Below are 18,154 nucleotides of genomic sequence, written 5' to 3'. Positions count from 1 at the left end.
TTCAAAGATGTTTTGAGTGTTCAATATCTGTTCTCTGTATACAGACACGTTGTTAGGCCATGTTATTATATACATGTGATATTACAACATTATTCATTAGCTTTAGTACCAACGTTAAAAATGAGTACTGCTAATTGTCAAACTGGCATAAGTTGCATCATATCATTGGTAAAACAGTTTTTGCTGTTTCATTCAGTCGTCGCTCCCAAAGAGGAGACCTTCCAATACAGATCTTGTTCCAGTCTGTTTTTTTCCCGGTGGTCGATGAAACACTGATTTAAAGGATGATCCAAGACATCTCAGAGTGACTTTATCTCCGGTCTGCTTATCATAAACTGTCAGGCAATATTGAAAAAAGGTATTTAAGTATGGAATAGGTTTTTAAAGTCAACATTAGCTAGTATCCCTATGTAGTAATTTACCATGAAAGTACACCAGTTTATAAAGTGCAACCACTGTATAACATATTTTACAGCTTTTTTAAACCGGTTGAATGACAATTGTCAAACTCAAGGCCCGAGAGCCTATACAATCTGTTTTTTTTTTTTGTTTTTTTTGTCGCAGCAAAACGATGTCTATCGACATTGAAATTACTAAAACCAAATCAAAAGTTTGTAGAAATTATATTGGACCTTCATTTATAGTCTCTTCACTTTTGTCCAGCTTGCTAACAGTCATTGAAATGAAAGCTAGACATTCTGGGAGCATCAGAAATTCCAAAAGCGCTAGACTAATTTTTGCAAATTTTGACGACAAAGAAATACAGTATATAATACATTTTAAATGTGGCATTCTGTCCTTCTTTCCGCCTTTGATTGGCTGCCAGGGTCACTCAATGCAAAACGTTGCCCTGAAGAGGTCGGTCGGTTCAGGTGTCTGTGTCTGCGTCCCTATCAGGTGTCTGCGTCCCTATCAGCCCCCCAGGAACTGGTAGATGGTCTCCTGGATGGACACCTTTAGGAGAAGAAAGAGTAAGAACAAAGCTTTACTGTCCAATTTTATTTATCATGTTTTTGTTGCTTTTTAACCCCTTGAGAAAGTGTTTAAGTGACTTGCTCAAGGGTGACAGCGTCAGGAGATGGCATCTAGTATAGGTTTGAATAGAATCCCCACCTGTGCCTGTGTTCCATGGTAGGGAGACGGTGGAGGAGTCTCCCTCTGCCTCGTACTGCAAGCCCACTCGGCCACCATAAGGTGGGTTAGGGTTATTCTCTATGATAGTGGAGAAAAAATATATTTACAAATGGTCCCCCAAGCTAATCATGTTTTACTGAGGAGGATAATTAATAAAAACTTTTTTGGTGAAGGTGTTATGCCACACTTTTAAAGTCAGACTTTGTATAACAATGGCATATTATCCCTTTAACTAGAGTCGATGTCCGCGCCCACATGGGATATAATTAGCATTTTTTTTATTTTTAAATACACATAAAAATCTGTCTAAGCTATATCTTTTTTTGTTGTTGCATGGGCTGCATCTCAACACTGCTGGCCTTCTGTTTTGGCCTTCTGCACTTGCGGTGAAAGGTGGCAGCGCTACAGCTGTGTTTGTCTGACCAAGAGACATCCTGAAAAATCGGTCTTCACAAAAACGTCTGTAGTGTCCGAACGTCCTACAAACTATTGTGACCCCTCTATGGAAAGATGACACTCTCACACACACGATGGTGTTCTCCGTTTTGCTCTACGGCCCCCACAAGCGTCAGACTCGTCTGAATTCGGTACTGCCAATCTGCCAACTTCTGTCTGCAGCATCCGAACAGTTTGGGCCACACACTAATATGAACCCTCTTTGGAAAGGTGAGACTCTCACGAACACCTACATGTCGGTCCAGGACGCTCACGAGACTCGTCTGAAAGTAGCCCGGTACGAGTTTATAAAAATGAATGCCCCTTTTTGTCCTCAGAACAGCCTCAGGTCAGGGCATGAATTCTCAGAGCATGGATTCTACAAGGTGTCAACATGCTGGCCCATGTTGGCTCCAATGCTTCCCACAGTTGTGTCAAGTTGGCTGGATGTCTTTTGGGCGGTGGACCATTCTTGACACACGGAAAACTGTTGAGTGTGAAAAACCCAGCAGCATTGCAGTTCGTGACACACTCAAACCGGTGCGCCTGGCACCTACTACCATTTTCTGTGGCAGGGACTGGGAGAATGTTCAGGATCGAGGGAAAGAATAACAAATACAATTGCAGAGAGATCCTTGATGAAGACCTGCCCCAGAGCGCTCAGGACCTCAGAAGGTTCACCTTCTAACAGGACAACGACCCTAAGCACACAGCCAAGACAATGCAGGAGTTGCTTCGGGACAAGTCTCTGAATGTCCTTGAGTGGCCCAGCCAGAGCCCGGACTTGAACCTGATCGAACATCTCTGGAGAGAGCTGAAACTAGCTGTTCAGCAACGCTCCTATTCCAACCTGATAGAACTTGAAGAATGGGAGAAACTCCCCAAATACAGATGTCCCAAGCTCGTAGCGTCATACCCGAGAAGACTCCAGGCTGTTATCGCTGCCAGGTGCTTCAACAAATTACTGAGTAAAGCATCTGAATACTTTTATAAATGTGATATTTCAGTTTTTATTTTTACAAATTAGCAAACAATTATTAAAACCTGTTTTTGCTTTGTCATTATGGGGTATTGTGTATAGATTGAAAAACAATTTAACACATTTTAGAATAACGCTGTAAAATAACAAAAAAACATGTTTTTTTACATTTACGGTAATGTGGTTACATACAGTGGGGAAAACAAGTATTTGATACACTGCCGATTTTGCAGGTTTCCTACTTACAAAGCATGTAGAGGTCTGTATTTTTTATCATAGCTACACTTCAACTGTGGGAGACGGAATCTAAAACAAAAATCCAGAAAATCACATTGTATGATTTTTAAGTAATTAATTTGCATTTTATTGCATGACATAAGTATTTGATCAACCAGTTAGAATTCCGTCTCTCACAGACCTGTTAGTTTTTCTTTAAGAAGCCCTCCTGTTCTCCACTCATTACCTGTATTAATTGCACCTGTTTGAACTCGTTACCTGTATAAAAGACACCTGTCCACACACTCAATCAAACAGACTCCAACCTCTCCACAATGGCCAAGACCAGAGAGCTGTGTAAGGACATCAGGGATAAAATTGTAGACCTGCACAAGGCTGGGATGGGCTACAGGACAATAGGCAAGCAGCTTGGAGAGAAGGCAACAACTGTTGGCGCAATTATTAGAAAATGGAAGAAGTTCAAGATGACGGTCAATCACCCTCGGTCTGGTGCTCTGGAATGAAACGGAGAGGTGCCGGATCTTGGATCCAGTTCGAATTAAGCTCCGAGTTTGACTATACAGTAGTATGACTACAATTTGATTATACACATAGAAAGTTTTCCCAAGTTCTCAGGTCTAATTTTTATTGCCATAATTTCACAGTTCACTCACTGATACTTTAAAAATTCGTAATTAATATAATGCATGCATTTTTGTGTTTTTTTCGGAGGTTCAATCAGTGAGGTTTAAAAAAATTGCCTGATAAATCCTCAAAAGTGGTATAGTATATTGTATTGCTGACTATAACTTCACCAGCAGCCAAATGCAGTTTAAAACCACACCCATCATTAGAGAATCTAATACATGTTCCATTCAACTTAATTAGCCTACCCATTAAGTATACCTATAACAGCCATAGAAAGTGTATTGTATTGCTGATGACTAACACTAACTTAAGTTACCAGCTGTTAACCCTAACAGAGGCAATAGAGGTCAGTTTTACCAGTTTTTTTTTTTTTTAAATCTTTCTGAAATTTCTGAACTTTGTCAATCAGCTAGTTACCAATTTTCTTTTCCTTTTTTTTTTTACCATGATTACCAACAAAATAATATATGTTTAACATGATTTCTGTGTTTACCATCACAAATAGATTAAAGCACCGAATTTGGCACAGAGGTATGTACCCTGAAAATATATCGATTTGGAGCCACCCCAGATTTAGTACATTTTTTGAAAATAAAATAAAGAAATATCTAGTTTACATACGTATTCACACCCCTGAGTCAATACATGTTAGAATCACCTTTGGTCTTTCTGGGTAAGTCTCTAAGAGCTTTGCACACCTGGATTGTACAATGTTTGCCCATTTATTATTTTACAAATTCTTCAAGCACTGTCAAATTGGTTGTTGATCATTGCTAGACAACCATTTTCAAGTCTTGCCATATATTTTCAAGTAGATTTAAGTAAAAACTGGAACTATGCCACTCAGGATCATTCACAATCTTCTTGGTAAGCAACTCCAGTGTAGATTTGGCCTTTTCTTTTAGGTTATTGTCCTGCTTAAAGGTGAATTCATCTCCCAGTGTCTGGTGGAAAGCAGACTGAATAAGATTTTCCTGTAGCATTTAGCCTGTGCTTAGCTCCATTCCATTTTATTTTTTTTTATCCTGAAAAACAATGTCCCAGTCCTTAACAATTACAAGCATACCCATAACATGATGCGTCCACCACTATGCTTGAAAATATGGAGAGTGGTACTCAGTAATGTGTTGTATTGGGTTTTCCAAAAACATAACACTTTGTATTCAAACACTTTGCCACATTTTTTGCAGTATTTCTTTAGTGTCTTGTCGCAAACAGGATGCATGTTTTGGAATATTTTCATTCTGTACAGGCTTCCTTCTTTTCACTCTGTCAATTAGGTTAGTGTTGTGGAGTAACTACAATGTTGTTGATCAATTGTCCGTTTTCTCCTATCACAGCCACTAAACTCTGTGACTGTTTTAAAGTCACCTGTGGCCTTATGGTGAAATCTTTAAAACGGTTTCCTTCCTCTCCAGCAACTCAGTTAAGAAGGACAGCTGTATTGATACACCATCCAAAGTGTAATTAATAACCTCACCATGCTCAAAGGCATATTCAATGTCTGCTTTTGTTTGTACCCATCTACCAATAGGTGCCCTTCTTTGCGAGGCATTGGAAAACCTGCCTGGTCTTTGTGATTGAATCTGTGTTTTAAATGCACTGCTCGACCGAGGGACCTTATAGATAATTGTATGTGTGGGGTACAGAGATGGGGTATTAATATAAAGAATCATGTTATACACTATTATTGCACACAGGGTGAGTTCATGCAACTTATTATGTGACTTGTTAAGCAACTTTTGACTCTTGAACTTATTTAGGCTTGACATACCAAAGGGGTTGAATACTGTACTCATTGACTCAAGATATTTCAGATTTTAATTTTTAATTAATAATTTGTAAACATTTCAAAAAACATAATTCAACGTTGACATGATGGGTTATTGTCTGTAGGCCAGTGACAAAAAATCTCAATTTAAATTCAGGCTGTAACACAACAAAATGTGGAACATGTCAAGGGGTGTGAATACTTTCTAAAGGCACTGTACATATTTAGCTTCCAGTCAATGTATTTATACCAGGTTGAGAGTCTCATCTTTCAGATCCAATTAGATCTGAGTTGGTTAGTTAATAGACCAATAAGACAGAGAGTTCCAAATAGCTAATTTTCCCCTCCCCACTCAGACCAACTCCCAGGCAGTCCTAGCTAAATTCTTGCTTGAGAAATTGCTCTTTGCTAAGAAGCTATTTTTGTTTCTTTTTCACCATTCTAATTGGGGTGGGGGGGGGGACACAGGTACATTACTAACTGTTACCCAAAAACATCTGTATTGGACTTTTAAGCTCAAAATATGTTTGCACTTTTTGGGTTAAATGTAATTTAAAATCACACGAAGCATAGAAAAGGGAAAGTATTTTCCATTCAAATGCATTCAGTATGGGATCTTACCTATAACTGCCATCAATAGTAGAAAACACCATAGTACATCCATAGCATGGGTTCTCTTGAGACCCATGATTGCTCAGGGGCAACCGCTATCTTAACATGACATTCAACAAGAGCTGAGGTGCATATTACGCTGTATATACAATGACTTAGAAGTGACTAAAGGGAGGTGGTCTGTGTCAAACGAGCTGTTGCTTCAATATTTAACCATCACCTCTCTTTGATCTCTAAATAGGATTTATTATAGCCTTGGTGTGAGGACAGGAGGGAAGTGATGCGATGGCAAGGCAATAAATAAGAGATATGTAGCTCCAATGGAGCTACCATTGTAGAAGATAACAAAGGGTTGTAAATTGTATAGCTTGTTATTCACATGCGGCAATAAATGTTCTTCGTACTTTATTTTTTAATTCTCTGCAACCAACCAACCGATCAACGCTCTAGATGCAAGGACTGACAGTCCGTGACAACCACATGATTTCTTTAACCATGTTTTGAAGCTACACCTTGTTTGTTTACAATGGAATGGATGGACAAATGCATTAATTAATGAATGAATGTGTCTTGTTTTGGATTCAAGGTTTCCAGCAAGACAATAACCTCAAGCACTAATCAAAATCCACCCAAAAAATTGTTAATTGACCACATAATCAACATTTTGCAATGGCCATCTCAGTTTCCAGGCTTGAAACCCATTGAAAACCTGTGGTTTGAATTGAAGAGGGCAGTCCATAAGGAATTGTGTAAGATCCATCCCAATGTGTTCTCCAATCTCATAACACATTTGAAGAAAAGTGTTGTTATCTTCCCAAGGGGAGGTTGCTAGAGTATTGAACATTTTGACCCCTATCTTCCTGAGACATTTTTTGTATTACTTGTTAAACATCTCTTTCTCTGAGCAATTGTATTAGTATAATTAGCATAGAATATAGCTCAGTATTTGTATTCTTTATTTTTATCAAGGGTGCTAATAATTATGGACCTGACTGTATATGACTCTGCACCACTACAGCACAAGAGGGTTCCAATGCAATCCAACACATTTATACTCCCTTATAAATTAACTTAATTTTTATCAACGGTTTTGCAGTAATTGAGTGGAATCAGCTGTGAATTTGTCAAGTGTCCATGAGAAAGTTCACTGGGACTTCTGTTGATCCTGCAGTTACTGCAAGCCGTCCTTTGCCAGATCCATCTACAGGAAACACTTGCTCGCACTCTCAATTGTATCACTGTTGTATGGTTTACCACGCTCCCAATCTCTGATAAGAAGAAGAATGTGATCCTCAACTCATGTGATTCCTCCATGGCAAACTCGCTGATAATGTCTTTTCAACACAAGTCATTATTTCACACAGGTCAATCCCGCCTGTTAAAGTTTTACAACACTGACATGAGATAGTACTAGGGCTGTTATGGTGACCATATTACCGCCACACCGGCAGTCACGAGTCATGAGCGCAGTCACATTCCATGTGACCGTTTAGACACGGTAACTAGGCTTCTCCACTCTCTGATGCTGCTGATGGTCATTAGTAGCTTCTCAAACTTGCTGACTGCCTGGCACTCAGCATTCTATTGTCCCTCAAATCACTCTGACATCATTGCAAATGTTTTCGAAGAAATCTAGTCGAACACCCCATGAGGTCATGCTGCGCAACATTTGTATAGGCTATGCGTGAGAAAACAGAGTTTTGATGGCCTCTATTTAAAAAAGAGGATCCTATCAGCTTTCTATTGACTAGGCCTACTATATTTATTTATTTATCAGATTTCCTAATATTAAGCACATTACCTGGCATGAATGTGAACCACAGGAAACGCGTCCTCCATTCCCTATATAAATGCATAGATGACATGTTCTTTTATTCCCATGTTCCTGTTCCGAGACAGGTGCATGATAATGGCTCATTCTAAATCCAAAGTAATTTCACACATTTATTATTTAGTATGTGTAAAGACAGGGGTGCAACTTTAGTTTTAGAAGTGTGTGTGTGGGGGGGGGGGGGGTAACCTGGCAGGGGGTCTGCCCTCAGAATTTTGGGGGGCATCTATAGCTCATTTCCTGCATTTCTAGGACTGGCCCCAACTAAAAAAAAATCTTAGTCCACCAAGAGTAGTCTGAATTTAGAATCTATCGCATCCCACAACTGTCCCAGAGTATGTTTGGAATATTTATTTATTGCACAGAAGGACAAGTTGACCAATAGAATATGTCAACTTTTGTACTATGGGGGAATAGTAGATTGACATGTTTTTTCTGTTCGTTAGGCCTGATCATCTTGTTGGCTCACTAAAAGTAGGCTAAATGTTGACAGTTCTAACATCTTCAATATGAGAATTCAATAGAGGGACATGCAGTTGCATCCCCGATGTGTCTGTCTTCACTTGTAGCCTACTTCTTAGCCGAGATGTCTGTGAGAAGGACCCGATCGATCACGTGATGGGCATTGACTAATAAGAATTGAGATATCTGAGAGATCCATGTGAGTGAGAGGTGCTTCGGAGCACGGCAGCTAGAGGGGAATTATAATTATTATATTCAGCCCAAGGGCAAAACGGCCACTTTGGCTGCAAAAGGCATGGATTTTTTAGGTTATATTGCGGCCACACTAGGGGCATGCCGCTGGGATACTCGAAGCCTGGTGAGAATATTATCAAGTGCTTGTGCACAAGAAACAAATCAGGGCTCGTGCCTTTCATGCAACTTTTTCAAATCATCATTAGAATTGCCTCACGCAGCATTAGAATGTATTAAAAATCTAAACATATATCCCAACGTTTGTATCACAACTAAAGTTGCATGAATTAAGCATATAGGAGGACCTGTTTATTTGTTAACCGCTCAACACAGAATAGTGCGTGTGTGTGTGTGTGTGTGTGTGTGTGTGTGTGTGACCGGTGCTGCTTAAGACTATGGAGGATTTGAAAAAATTGTTATGAGCATGTTCTTATTTCTATTACAGCATATTGGGTGACTGTCATTCATATTCCATTCACCCAGCTCCACATTACATCAATAGTTTTAGGCTCCTACATGATATTCGATTTTTCCCTATACCTATCATGAGGTTGCTTCAACCTAGTCTACAGAATGGCGCCACTTTGGTTTTAGAAGTGGGGGGACATAACCTGGTGGGGGGGTCTGCGGTACTTTTCCCCAGAATTTTTGTTGGAATCAAAAGCTAATTTCCTTAATTTTTACACAATCCAATATGCCGCCTCCATATAGAAAATTTTCCGACCAGCCAGCCCAAGCCCCCTGCACGCCCGACCCCCATCAGTCTAGTAATAACTTAACTCTCTCCCAACACAATTTCCTTCCCAGTTCACCTCTTTAGTGTTTTTAATTCCCAAGGGAAAGGTTTGGAAACAACAACAAAAAACACCTCAAATATACATTAACACACAGAAATAGCACATCCTCCATAGGACTGAGCAGCCCAGCCTCTAGGGATTGCCTAAATAGGAATCTCCCCTGACGTGGGCATGTTTTCAATACAGACTCCTTTAGTCGTACTGAAATTCCATATAAGGCATCCAGACCTTATGAAAGTTGCTCAGTATTTTCTTAATCTTGTAATAAATCAAATCTAGTGACACATAACTAGACATTGTGGGAGGATAACCAACCTTCCAATTAATGGCAATGCTTTTCTTAGCTGCTATAAATGCTTGGTTACACAGTTTCTTCAGATAACGGTCCCCAGTATCAACATTTCCAAGCAAACAAAAACAGGGTGATTTCACCTCCTGATGATTATGATGACTGACCGTGTTAGAACTAAAAAAAAACAAGGCTTAATCATGCTCTCTTTCTATCCATGTCTCTCGTCTGCATGTATGTTTTGACGTGAGAGAGGAAGCCAGTCCCGTCATCACCACCTCACCCACTCTTAAGATAACCTTCAGGCCAACTGGGGGCCCAAGGCTGGTTAGGAGACACCGCTAGAGACACTGTAATTGTGTTGAACTGAGAGAATATTAGGGTAGCACTGTAAATTCATGAATCATATGCTGTCTGCCTCTGTTCTTACCTCTTTCCCTTTGTCTTCTACACCTCGTCTTTCTTCCTCGTTTTATAATGCACACCATATGTGCATTGAAGTATAGATTGAACTTGTATTTATAATATAATATTACAATTATCATAATTATAATGCATTTATTATGTATTTATAACACCTGGATAATTAACGTATTTCAATCAAGTGTTTCACATTCTCCACTTGTTGAAATTAAGTATCACATTGAAATACTATGAAGGGAGATAGATATGCATAGGTTTTTTTTCTGTATATATGAATTACAAATCAGCCTTTACTTAAATCATGTTTCTAGTCTATTGCATAGTTACAATGTGTAATCATTGATGTCCCAGGAGCAGGAGTGGTAAACACTGTTGAAGTGTATAATTGTCAGTCATACATGCAGACACAGCATCATTCAAAGAATGGAGATTGATACACCTGGTATTGGATATGACTGAAAAAGAATGTCTCACAGAGATTCATATGCAGTAAATGCTTTAGCTAGCTTGATTCTTTACATCCACTGTTACCCAGATGACAGCCTGGTTTGCTGGTTTTCTCAGGAATCCCTAAAACATGAAACAACATGAATTACAATGTCATACTGTACTCATGTCATAACACATAACACATAATGTTAGCTAGTCAGTTAACTCGCTAAATTGCGATTGTCGTAAATTAACTTTATGACAAAAAAATATGCACAAACGTTTGTCTCTACATTAACTAACATATTCCTCTCAATTGTACATTTTTAGTTTGACTCTTTCTGACGTTATAATTACTTACATTTGCTTCCCCCGTAATGTTTCTGTCAGCCATCTTTGCTGAGGAAAGTCACCAGGGACGGGTGGCTCACGTCAAAATCGTCATTGGAACCACTCGATGTGATTGGTCATATAAAAACCTTGGGACCCAAATGCATAATGAGTGCTCTAACTCCCCCTTGTGGTGGTCTAGAGCAATGAAGCCGTGACACTGAGTACCTCTAAGTCCCGTGGTGTAAGCTCGCAACTTTTAAAGGAGGAACCACTGTACGTGTGAGATCAGGTGCGCATGTGGTCTCAATGAAATAGTAGGCTATTGCCTATCCATGGGCGGAGAAGCACGGGGCAGTAATCTTTCCCAGGAAATGTACTTCCTAAATCGGACTATGATTAGGCTATAGTTTCCTACATTGCCTAGAAATGGGCCTAAATATTGATCACCCATAATTCTCCGTCTGAAAATCTATAATCTATAAACTTAGATTTAGAGAAAGTGCAAGTCTCTCCAACTTTGCTCTGTTCAAACTACATCTAGCAAAATTGTTGGGACCATGGCTATCAAGTGGGCTGCATCACATACGCCTAAAATGACATTGTGGGACTGCAGTTGGGTTTGGGACCAGTTCTTGCTGTAGCGGGTGGGAGTCAGACAGAAAGACAGCGGGTGTGACAGGAGCAGGATGAAGAAATCGGTTGTGTGCAGACCTCTACTATGCACCATGACAGTGAAACCTGTAACATTAGAGCTGTTTACTACTGTGTCTGTGAAAAGTAGGGAATTAGCTTGGGAAACTGACAGATCAATAACTTTACACTGTCAGATTGACTAATATAACTCAAATTGCACTGAGAAAACGTCAGAATAACAATCTTCAATTGTTTGGCCTATGGTTTCATCTTCTGATTCAGGTCTAGTGTGATTGAGGCAAAATAATAGCTAATGTTGCCTCCCGAGTGGCGCAGCGTTCTAAGGGACTGCATCGCGTCACTACAGATCTGAGTTCGATGCTGTGTTGCAGCCGTCCGCTTCCGGGGAACCCATGAGGCAGCGCACAATTGTCCCAGCGTCGTCCGGCTTAGGGGAGAGTTTGGCCGGCTGGGATGTCCTTGTCCCATCACTCTCTAGTGATTCCTTGTGGCATCCGGGCGCCAGCTTCCTCCGACACATTGGTGCGGCTGGCTTCAGGGTTAACACAAGCATGGGAGTTGCAGCGATGGGACGAGACTGTAACTACCAGTTGGATATCTACAAAATCGGCAGGTTAAAAGTCAGGTGAAAAAAATATGAAATGCCCTGGTGGTTGATGACTTTTTGCAAATCTAATGAGTTTCCCACGTAGATGTTTTGGTGGAAACAATGTTGATTCAACAAGTTTTTGCCCAGTGTGTACCGCCTTGCACACGTTTGACTGCATCTAGCTGATCTGGGGTGTAATCAATAGTACAAAAACTAGAGTTTTTATTGGACAACTTCAGGTAAGTCCATCCCCGTTTGGTTCTGTTTGCTTCTGTCCAAGAAATGCTTTGCAACAGAATCGGTAGGATGAACTCACCCCTGATCCCCCTCACACAAAGTTCACTTTCATAGAAAACACATACACCATCACTGTGCTCATTGTATAAGTCCTTCTCTCATCTACAGTGCCTTCGGAAAGTATTCAGACCCCTTGACTTTTTCCACATTTTGTTATGTTACAGCCTTATTCTAAAATAGATTAAATATTTATTTTTCCCCCTCATTAATCTACACACAATACCCCATAATTATGAAGCAAAGCCACTCCTGCGTTGTTTTGGCTGTGTGCTCAGGGTTATTGTCCTGTTTGAAGGTGAACCTTTGCCCCAGTATGATGTCCTGAGCGTTCTGGAGCAGGTTGTCATCAAGGATCTCTCTGTACTTTGCGCCGGTCATCTTTGCCTCGATCCTGACTAGTCTCCCAGTCCCTGCTGCTGAAAAACATCCCCACAGCATGATGCTGGCACCACCATGCTTCACTGTAGGGATGGTGCCAGGTTTCCTCCAGACGTGACACTTGGCATTCAGGCCAAAGAATTCAATCTTGGTTTCATCAGACCAGAGAAACTTGTTTCTCATGGTCTGAGAGTTTTTAAGTGCCTTTTGGCAAACTCCAAGGGGAATGTCATGTGCCTTTTACTGATGAGTGGCTTCCGTCTGACCACTCTATCATAAAGGCCTGATTGGTGGGGTGCTGCAGAGATGGTTGTCCTTCTGGAGGGTTCTCCCATCACCACATGGTTCCAAATTTCTTCCATTTAAGAATGGAGGCCACTGTGTTCTTGGGGACCTTCAATGCTGCAGACATTTTTTGGTAACCTTCCACAGGTCTGTGCCTCGACACAATCCTGTCTCAGAGCTCTACTGACATTCCTTCGACCTCATGGCTTGGTTGTTGCTCTGACATGCACTGTCAACTGTGGGACCTTATAGCGACGGGTGTGTGCCTTTCCAAATCATGTCCAATCAATTAAATTTACCACAGGTGTTCTCCAATGAAGTTGTAGAATCATCTCAAGGATGATCAATGGAAACAGGATGCACCTGAGCTCAATTTCGGGTCTCATAGCAAAGGGTCTGAATACTTATGTAAATAAGGTATTTCTGTTAGAAATGTTTTATACATTTGCAAACATGTCTAAAAACCTGTTTTTAATTTGTCATTATGGGGTATTGTGTGTAGCTTGCTGAGGATTTATTTATGTTTTAATCCATTTTATAAGAAGTCTGTAACGTAACAAATGTGGAAAAAGTAAAGGGGTCTGAATACTTTCCGAAGGCACTGTATGTGCTCTCCTCCTCTCATCTTTTCTCTCCGCTTGTGGACATTAGTGCACAGCACAACAGCTGCCTGTGACCATGCGAAAAAACCTCTCTAAGCCAAACCTTCATACCATAACCGATACACAGCCTACATCATTGTCACCGTATTAGCTAACGCCATAGTCTACATAGCTACCAGAACTAACGCTTTAGTAAACCCACAATCCAATCCATGTGTACAATCACGCAGTACAGAAAGGAGTTTAGCAGTTACACCGGCAGTCCTCGGTGGCAATAAATTAATAAAAACAAATGTTTAGCTCGATTTGAGTTGCAGTGTTGGATAGCCTTGGCCAGCTAGCTAACATAAATAGCAGTCCTCTCTGAGTCAGGTTGTCGAGTAGGCTAAATTAGCTGCATTAGTTAGCGTGAAAGGTATACAAAAATAAATAAAATGCTACAAAATATATCTCTGCTGCTTCTCCTTCATTTCAGAAAAAAATATTTGTTTTAAACTGTGCAACTATTGTCTTTCTCTCTCTTTGAGTCAACTACTCACCACACTTTGTGCACTGCAGTGCTAGCTAGCTGTACCTTGTGCTTTCAGTACTAGATTCATTCTCTGATCCTGTGATTGGATGGACAACATGTCAGTTCATTCTGCAAGAGCTCTGATAGGTTGGTGGACGTCCTCCAGAAGTAGTCATAATTACCGTGTAAGTCTATGGAAAGGGGTGAGAACAATAAGCCTCCTATGTTTTTGAAAATAGCTGTTGAGGCTACTGTAGACCTTCATTGCAAAACAGTGTGTTTTAATCAGTTATTTGGTGATGTTAATATGTTTTCTATAGTTGTACCTAGAAATAAACTTTAATATTTCACTATTTAAATTTTTATGAAATTCGCTGAGTAGGATGGTCCTCCCCTTCCTCCTCTGAGGGGCCTCCACTGTGTGTGTGTCCTGAATTATAAATGAGGCCAACTCTGACGCCACCTACCTTTCGTTAATATTTTAGTGTGCACCTGGAAGCACCATCAGAAACACACACACAAACGGAAGCACCATCAGCTGGGGTTTGAGAGTATGGTGGAAAAATTGCAAGATTATGTTATAATACTTTTATTGCATCAAATGGTTGTTTTATTCAACATAATAGAGTATTCTGTTAACTATTGTGTGGGGATTCTACTGAGGATGGACCTCTGGGAAATAACACTGACAGGAGATCTACAATGTCTTTTGGGTGATAAAACCTAAAGAGCATTCCAGAGCATGAATTAATGTTTCTGTTCTATACTGTACCAGGCCGACATGGTTCTAGTTTGGAGTCGGAGGGCCAGACACTGGTCTCTACACAATAAAAACTGTTGACACAGCAGATACTGTCTGCTATGTATTATAGGTGTCACATGGAGGACACTGGAGAGTCGAAGCAGGTACTGGGAGTAAAACATGTAATAAAGTACAGACATGGCACGAGACAGGAACAGTGTCAGCAAACTAATAACACAGACAAAAACAATTAAGGCAGCAGCAGGGAACAGAGCTGGGGAACTGACAAATATAGGGGAGGAAATAAACAGGTGAATAGTGAGTCCAGGTGAGTCCAATATCGCTGATGCGCGTAACGAGGGAAGGCAGGTGTGCGTAATGGATGGCAGGAGTGCGTGATGCAGGGCAACCTGGCGCCCTCAAGCGCCAGGGAGAGGGAAGAGCGGGAGCAGACGTGACAATAGGTATCTTTCATACAGATCTTAACCTTGTGACCCATTCTATATATCTGTTGTCCGTCATGTAGGTTGAAAGGGGTGTATCTTGGCTATAAAATACCTTTGTACTTTTGTCTCGGGGCTCTCAACTAATTATCTGAGCCTGAACCGTCGACCAGCCATGACCAGCCATCCTTATCGTAAAGCACTCAAAGATTTAGTTTAAGCATAACTCTGACATAAGTTAAATGTACCGCCCTTGCCCGGAAATTTGTCACTCTTTCATCCCGCAATGATTATGTTTTCAGCCACCCGGTAGGTGGGTGCTTTATATGCACTACAGTCAATTATAATTGCATGTCTACTTATATTAACTATATAATTATCAATATATGCCTACTGCTAGCTAACTAGCTACTTCTGAAGAAGGAAAATGTTTTATTTCTACCATTTCCAAAAGCTAACCAAACAAAAACATAATTACTTTTATGATACATGTTTATGCATTAGTAGCACAATTTCTAACTTATTTACATTATTTTTTTACTTACACTTGTATGTTGATTTCATATTGATGTTGAGGTTTTAAGTTTTGGTGGACTTTTCTTAGCGGATGAACAATCATTGCGAATTTAATTATGGGGCATTTCAGTCCCCGAGGTGAACATAATTGTACACTCGCAAACAAAATTAAAAACGAGGGCTGAGGGGGTTGCAAACTTCCCTTGCTTGGCTAATCATTTGGACCGACGACAAATATGGCCGCGGGGATTCCCCCAAGGGCATAGGGCTGAGGGCCGAGGGCTGTTTACTTTGAGTTTGAACCACAGCCAGAATAACAGCAGCTGTCCCCAGCTGATAACATCATACAGGCATCTGAATACAGGGGGTCAAAGCTGGTGTACTGGGCTAGCAAGTTTTCGTTCTAACCCTGCTCAAACACACCGGATGCTACTAATCGGCTGCTCTTCAGGGCCTTAGCCGATTGAGGTGTGGTGTGTGGTCACTAGTGATGCGCGGGTCAGCTGTTTGTTCACCCGCACCTGCCTGCAATTGCTAATAACTTGAAAATAAAAGAGAGCCGCACACTCTAGGAGCTCAGATGCAACATTTAATTACCAACGTTTCGACAGCCAAGCTGTCTTCATCAGGGTATAATCACAAACACTGCGGGATGACTCGCTTATGTAGTTTTCTACTCCGCTAGCCAGCACCTCGCCTAAATAGGTGTGCATTTCTTTTTCTTCTAGATCGCAATTGCTAATAACCCATAAAGTGAAAATCTAAGGCCCATGTTTTTTTTTAAAGCCTCATGTAGATAGGCCTATGTTTCTGGATATAATTTCCGACATTTTGGTAGGCTATTTGTTGGTCAACTTGTCTATAATTACACTGAGCAAAAATATAAACGCAATGTAAAGTGTTGGTACCGTGTTTCATGGGCTGAAATAAAAGATCCCAGAAATGATCCATATGCACAAAAAGCTTATTTCTCTCAAATTTTGTGCACAAATGTGTTTACATCCCAGTACACCCCTGAGCATTTCTATTTTGCTAAAATAATCCATCCACCTGACAGGTGTGACATATCATTAAGCTGATTATACAGCATGATCATTACACAGGTGCACTTTGTGCTGGAGACAATAAAAGGCCACTCTAAAATGTTTTGTCACTCAAGACAATGCAACAGATGTCTCAAATTGAGAGAGTGTGCAATCGCCATGCTGACTGCAGGAATGTCCACCAGAGCTGTTGGTAGAAGATTTAATGTTCATTTCTCTACCATAAGCCGCCTCCAACGTTATTTTAGAGAATTTGGCAGCACGCCCAACTGGTCTCACAATTGCAGAAGTGGCGTCGTGTGGGCGAGCGGTTTGCTGATGTCAACATTGTGAACAGAGTGCGGGTGGGGTTATGGTATGGGTAGGCATAAGCTACGGACACAATTGCATTTTATTGATTGTTAATTTGAATACACAAAAATACTGCGACAAGACCCTGAGGCCCATTGTGAGACCCATTTTTTAAAAAGGTATCTGTATTCCCAGTCGTGAAATCTATAGATTGGGGCCTAATTAATTTAATTAAATTGACTGATTTTCTAATATGAACTGTAACTCAGTAAAATCTTTGAAACTGTTGCATGTTGCATTTCTATTTTTGTTCAGTATATATACATGCAGCTACTCTTCTTTCATTACTTGTTGCCCTAGAATATATCTCATACATGTATAGAATGAACACTTCCGTCCAGTTGACATAGGTAAAGTTCTCTTTCCTCTCTGCTTCTCTCCCGCAGCAAAGATGTTTAGGGACCGGAGAGAAAATTTAATTCATCTAAAAAAAAAAAAGATTTAAAAGATTTTTCGATAAGATTTCAGTTCGGCTTGGATGCATATTTTGTGGTTGAAATTCTATCAGCTGATAAAGATAGCACCTTTACAGACGGTCCCTAACTGCACATTTATTCTCTCAAAATACTGAAAGAAATAAATCATATTTTCTCTACTCCTGTTCCCCGGTCAGAATTTACATTTGATTCGGTGTATCATTTTACAGCAATAACTGCTTAATTCTGTAGTAGTTCATATTATATTAGGCTTTGTGAGAGGTTATAGACCTACAGTCAGTGTCCAGATTTCAGTTACTACTCCAATTAACTCTGACAGTACAGCCCCTTGACGTCCCGTGTTGTGACTGTCGAATTTGTATTGCGCCTCACAATAATCACACGTCTTTCCCAAACGTTAGGCTACTGCTCTGACCCTCCCTACTCTTTATTTTCAACTCTGCATTTCACAGCGTTTCTCTTAATGAATTAAACCTTTTTGACTCAGTGGATCAACATGAACTTTTTTCTGTCCGAGTTCCCAAAAGCATTTGGAGATTGGGGTGCGTACAGTTAGGCTTATAATTTAAAAAAAAAATATATATATATATATATATATATATATATATGTATTTAATCTTTATTTAACTAGGCAAGTCAATTACGAACAAATTCTTATTTACAATCACGGCCTACCCCGGCAAAACCCGGACAACACTGGGCCAGTTGTGCGC

General features: G+C 40.3%; 1 long non-coding RNA gene across 1 annotated transcript; it reads right to left on the bottom strand.

Moving 5' to 3' along the window:
* Positions 1-20: 20 nt before the first annotated feature.
* LOC118942927 lies at positions 21-15,825 on the bottom strand. The gene is made up of 3 exons (XR_005038594.1): positions 15,640-15,825; positions 1,114-1,212; positions 21-954 (listed from the first exon to the last, which is right to left on the bottom strand). It is a non-coding gene; the product is annotated as an uncharacterized LOC118942927 (long non-coding RNA).
* Between the last annotated feature and the right edge of the window lie 2,329 nt (positions 15,826-18,154).

The sequence above is a fragment of the Oncorhynchus mykiss genome, chromosome 21 (genome assembly GCF_013265735.2).
Source record: "Oncorhynchus mykiss isolate Arlee chromosome 21, USDA_OmykA_1.1, whole genome shotgun sequence".
Classification (NCBI taxonomy): Eukaryota; Metazoa; Chordata; class Actinopteri; order Salmoniformes; family Salmonidae; genus Oncorhynchus; species Oncorhynchus mykiss.
The sequence above is the reverse complement of the archived record's forward strand: the minus strand, read 5'-3'. Positions and strand labels throughout refer to the sequence as shown.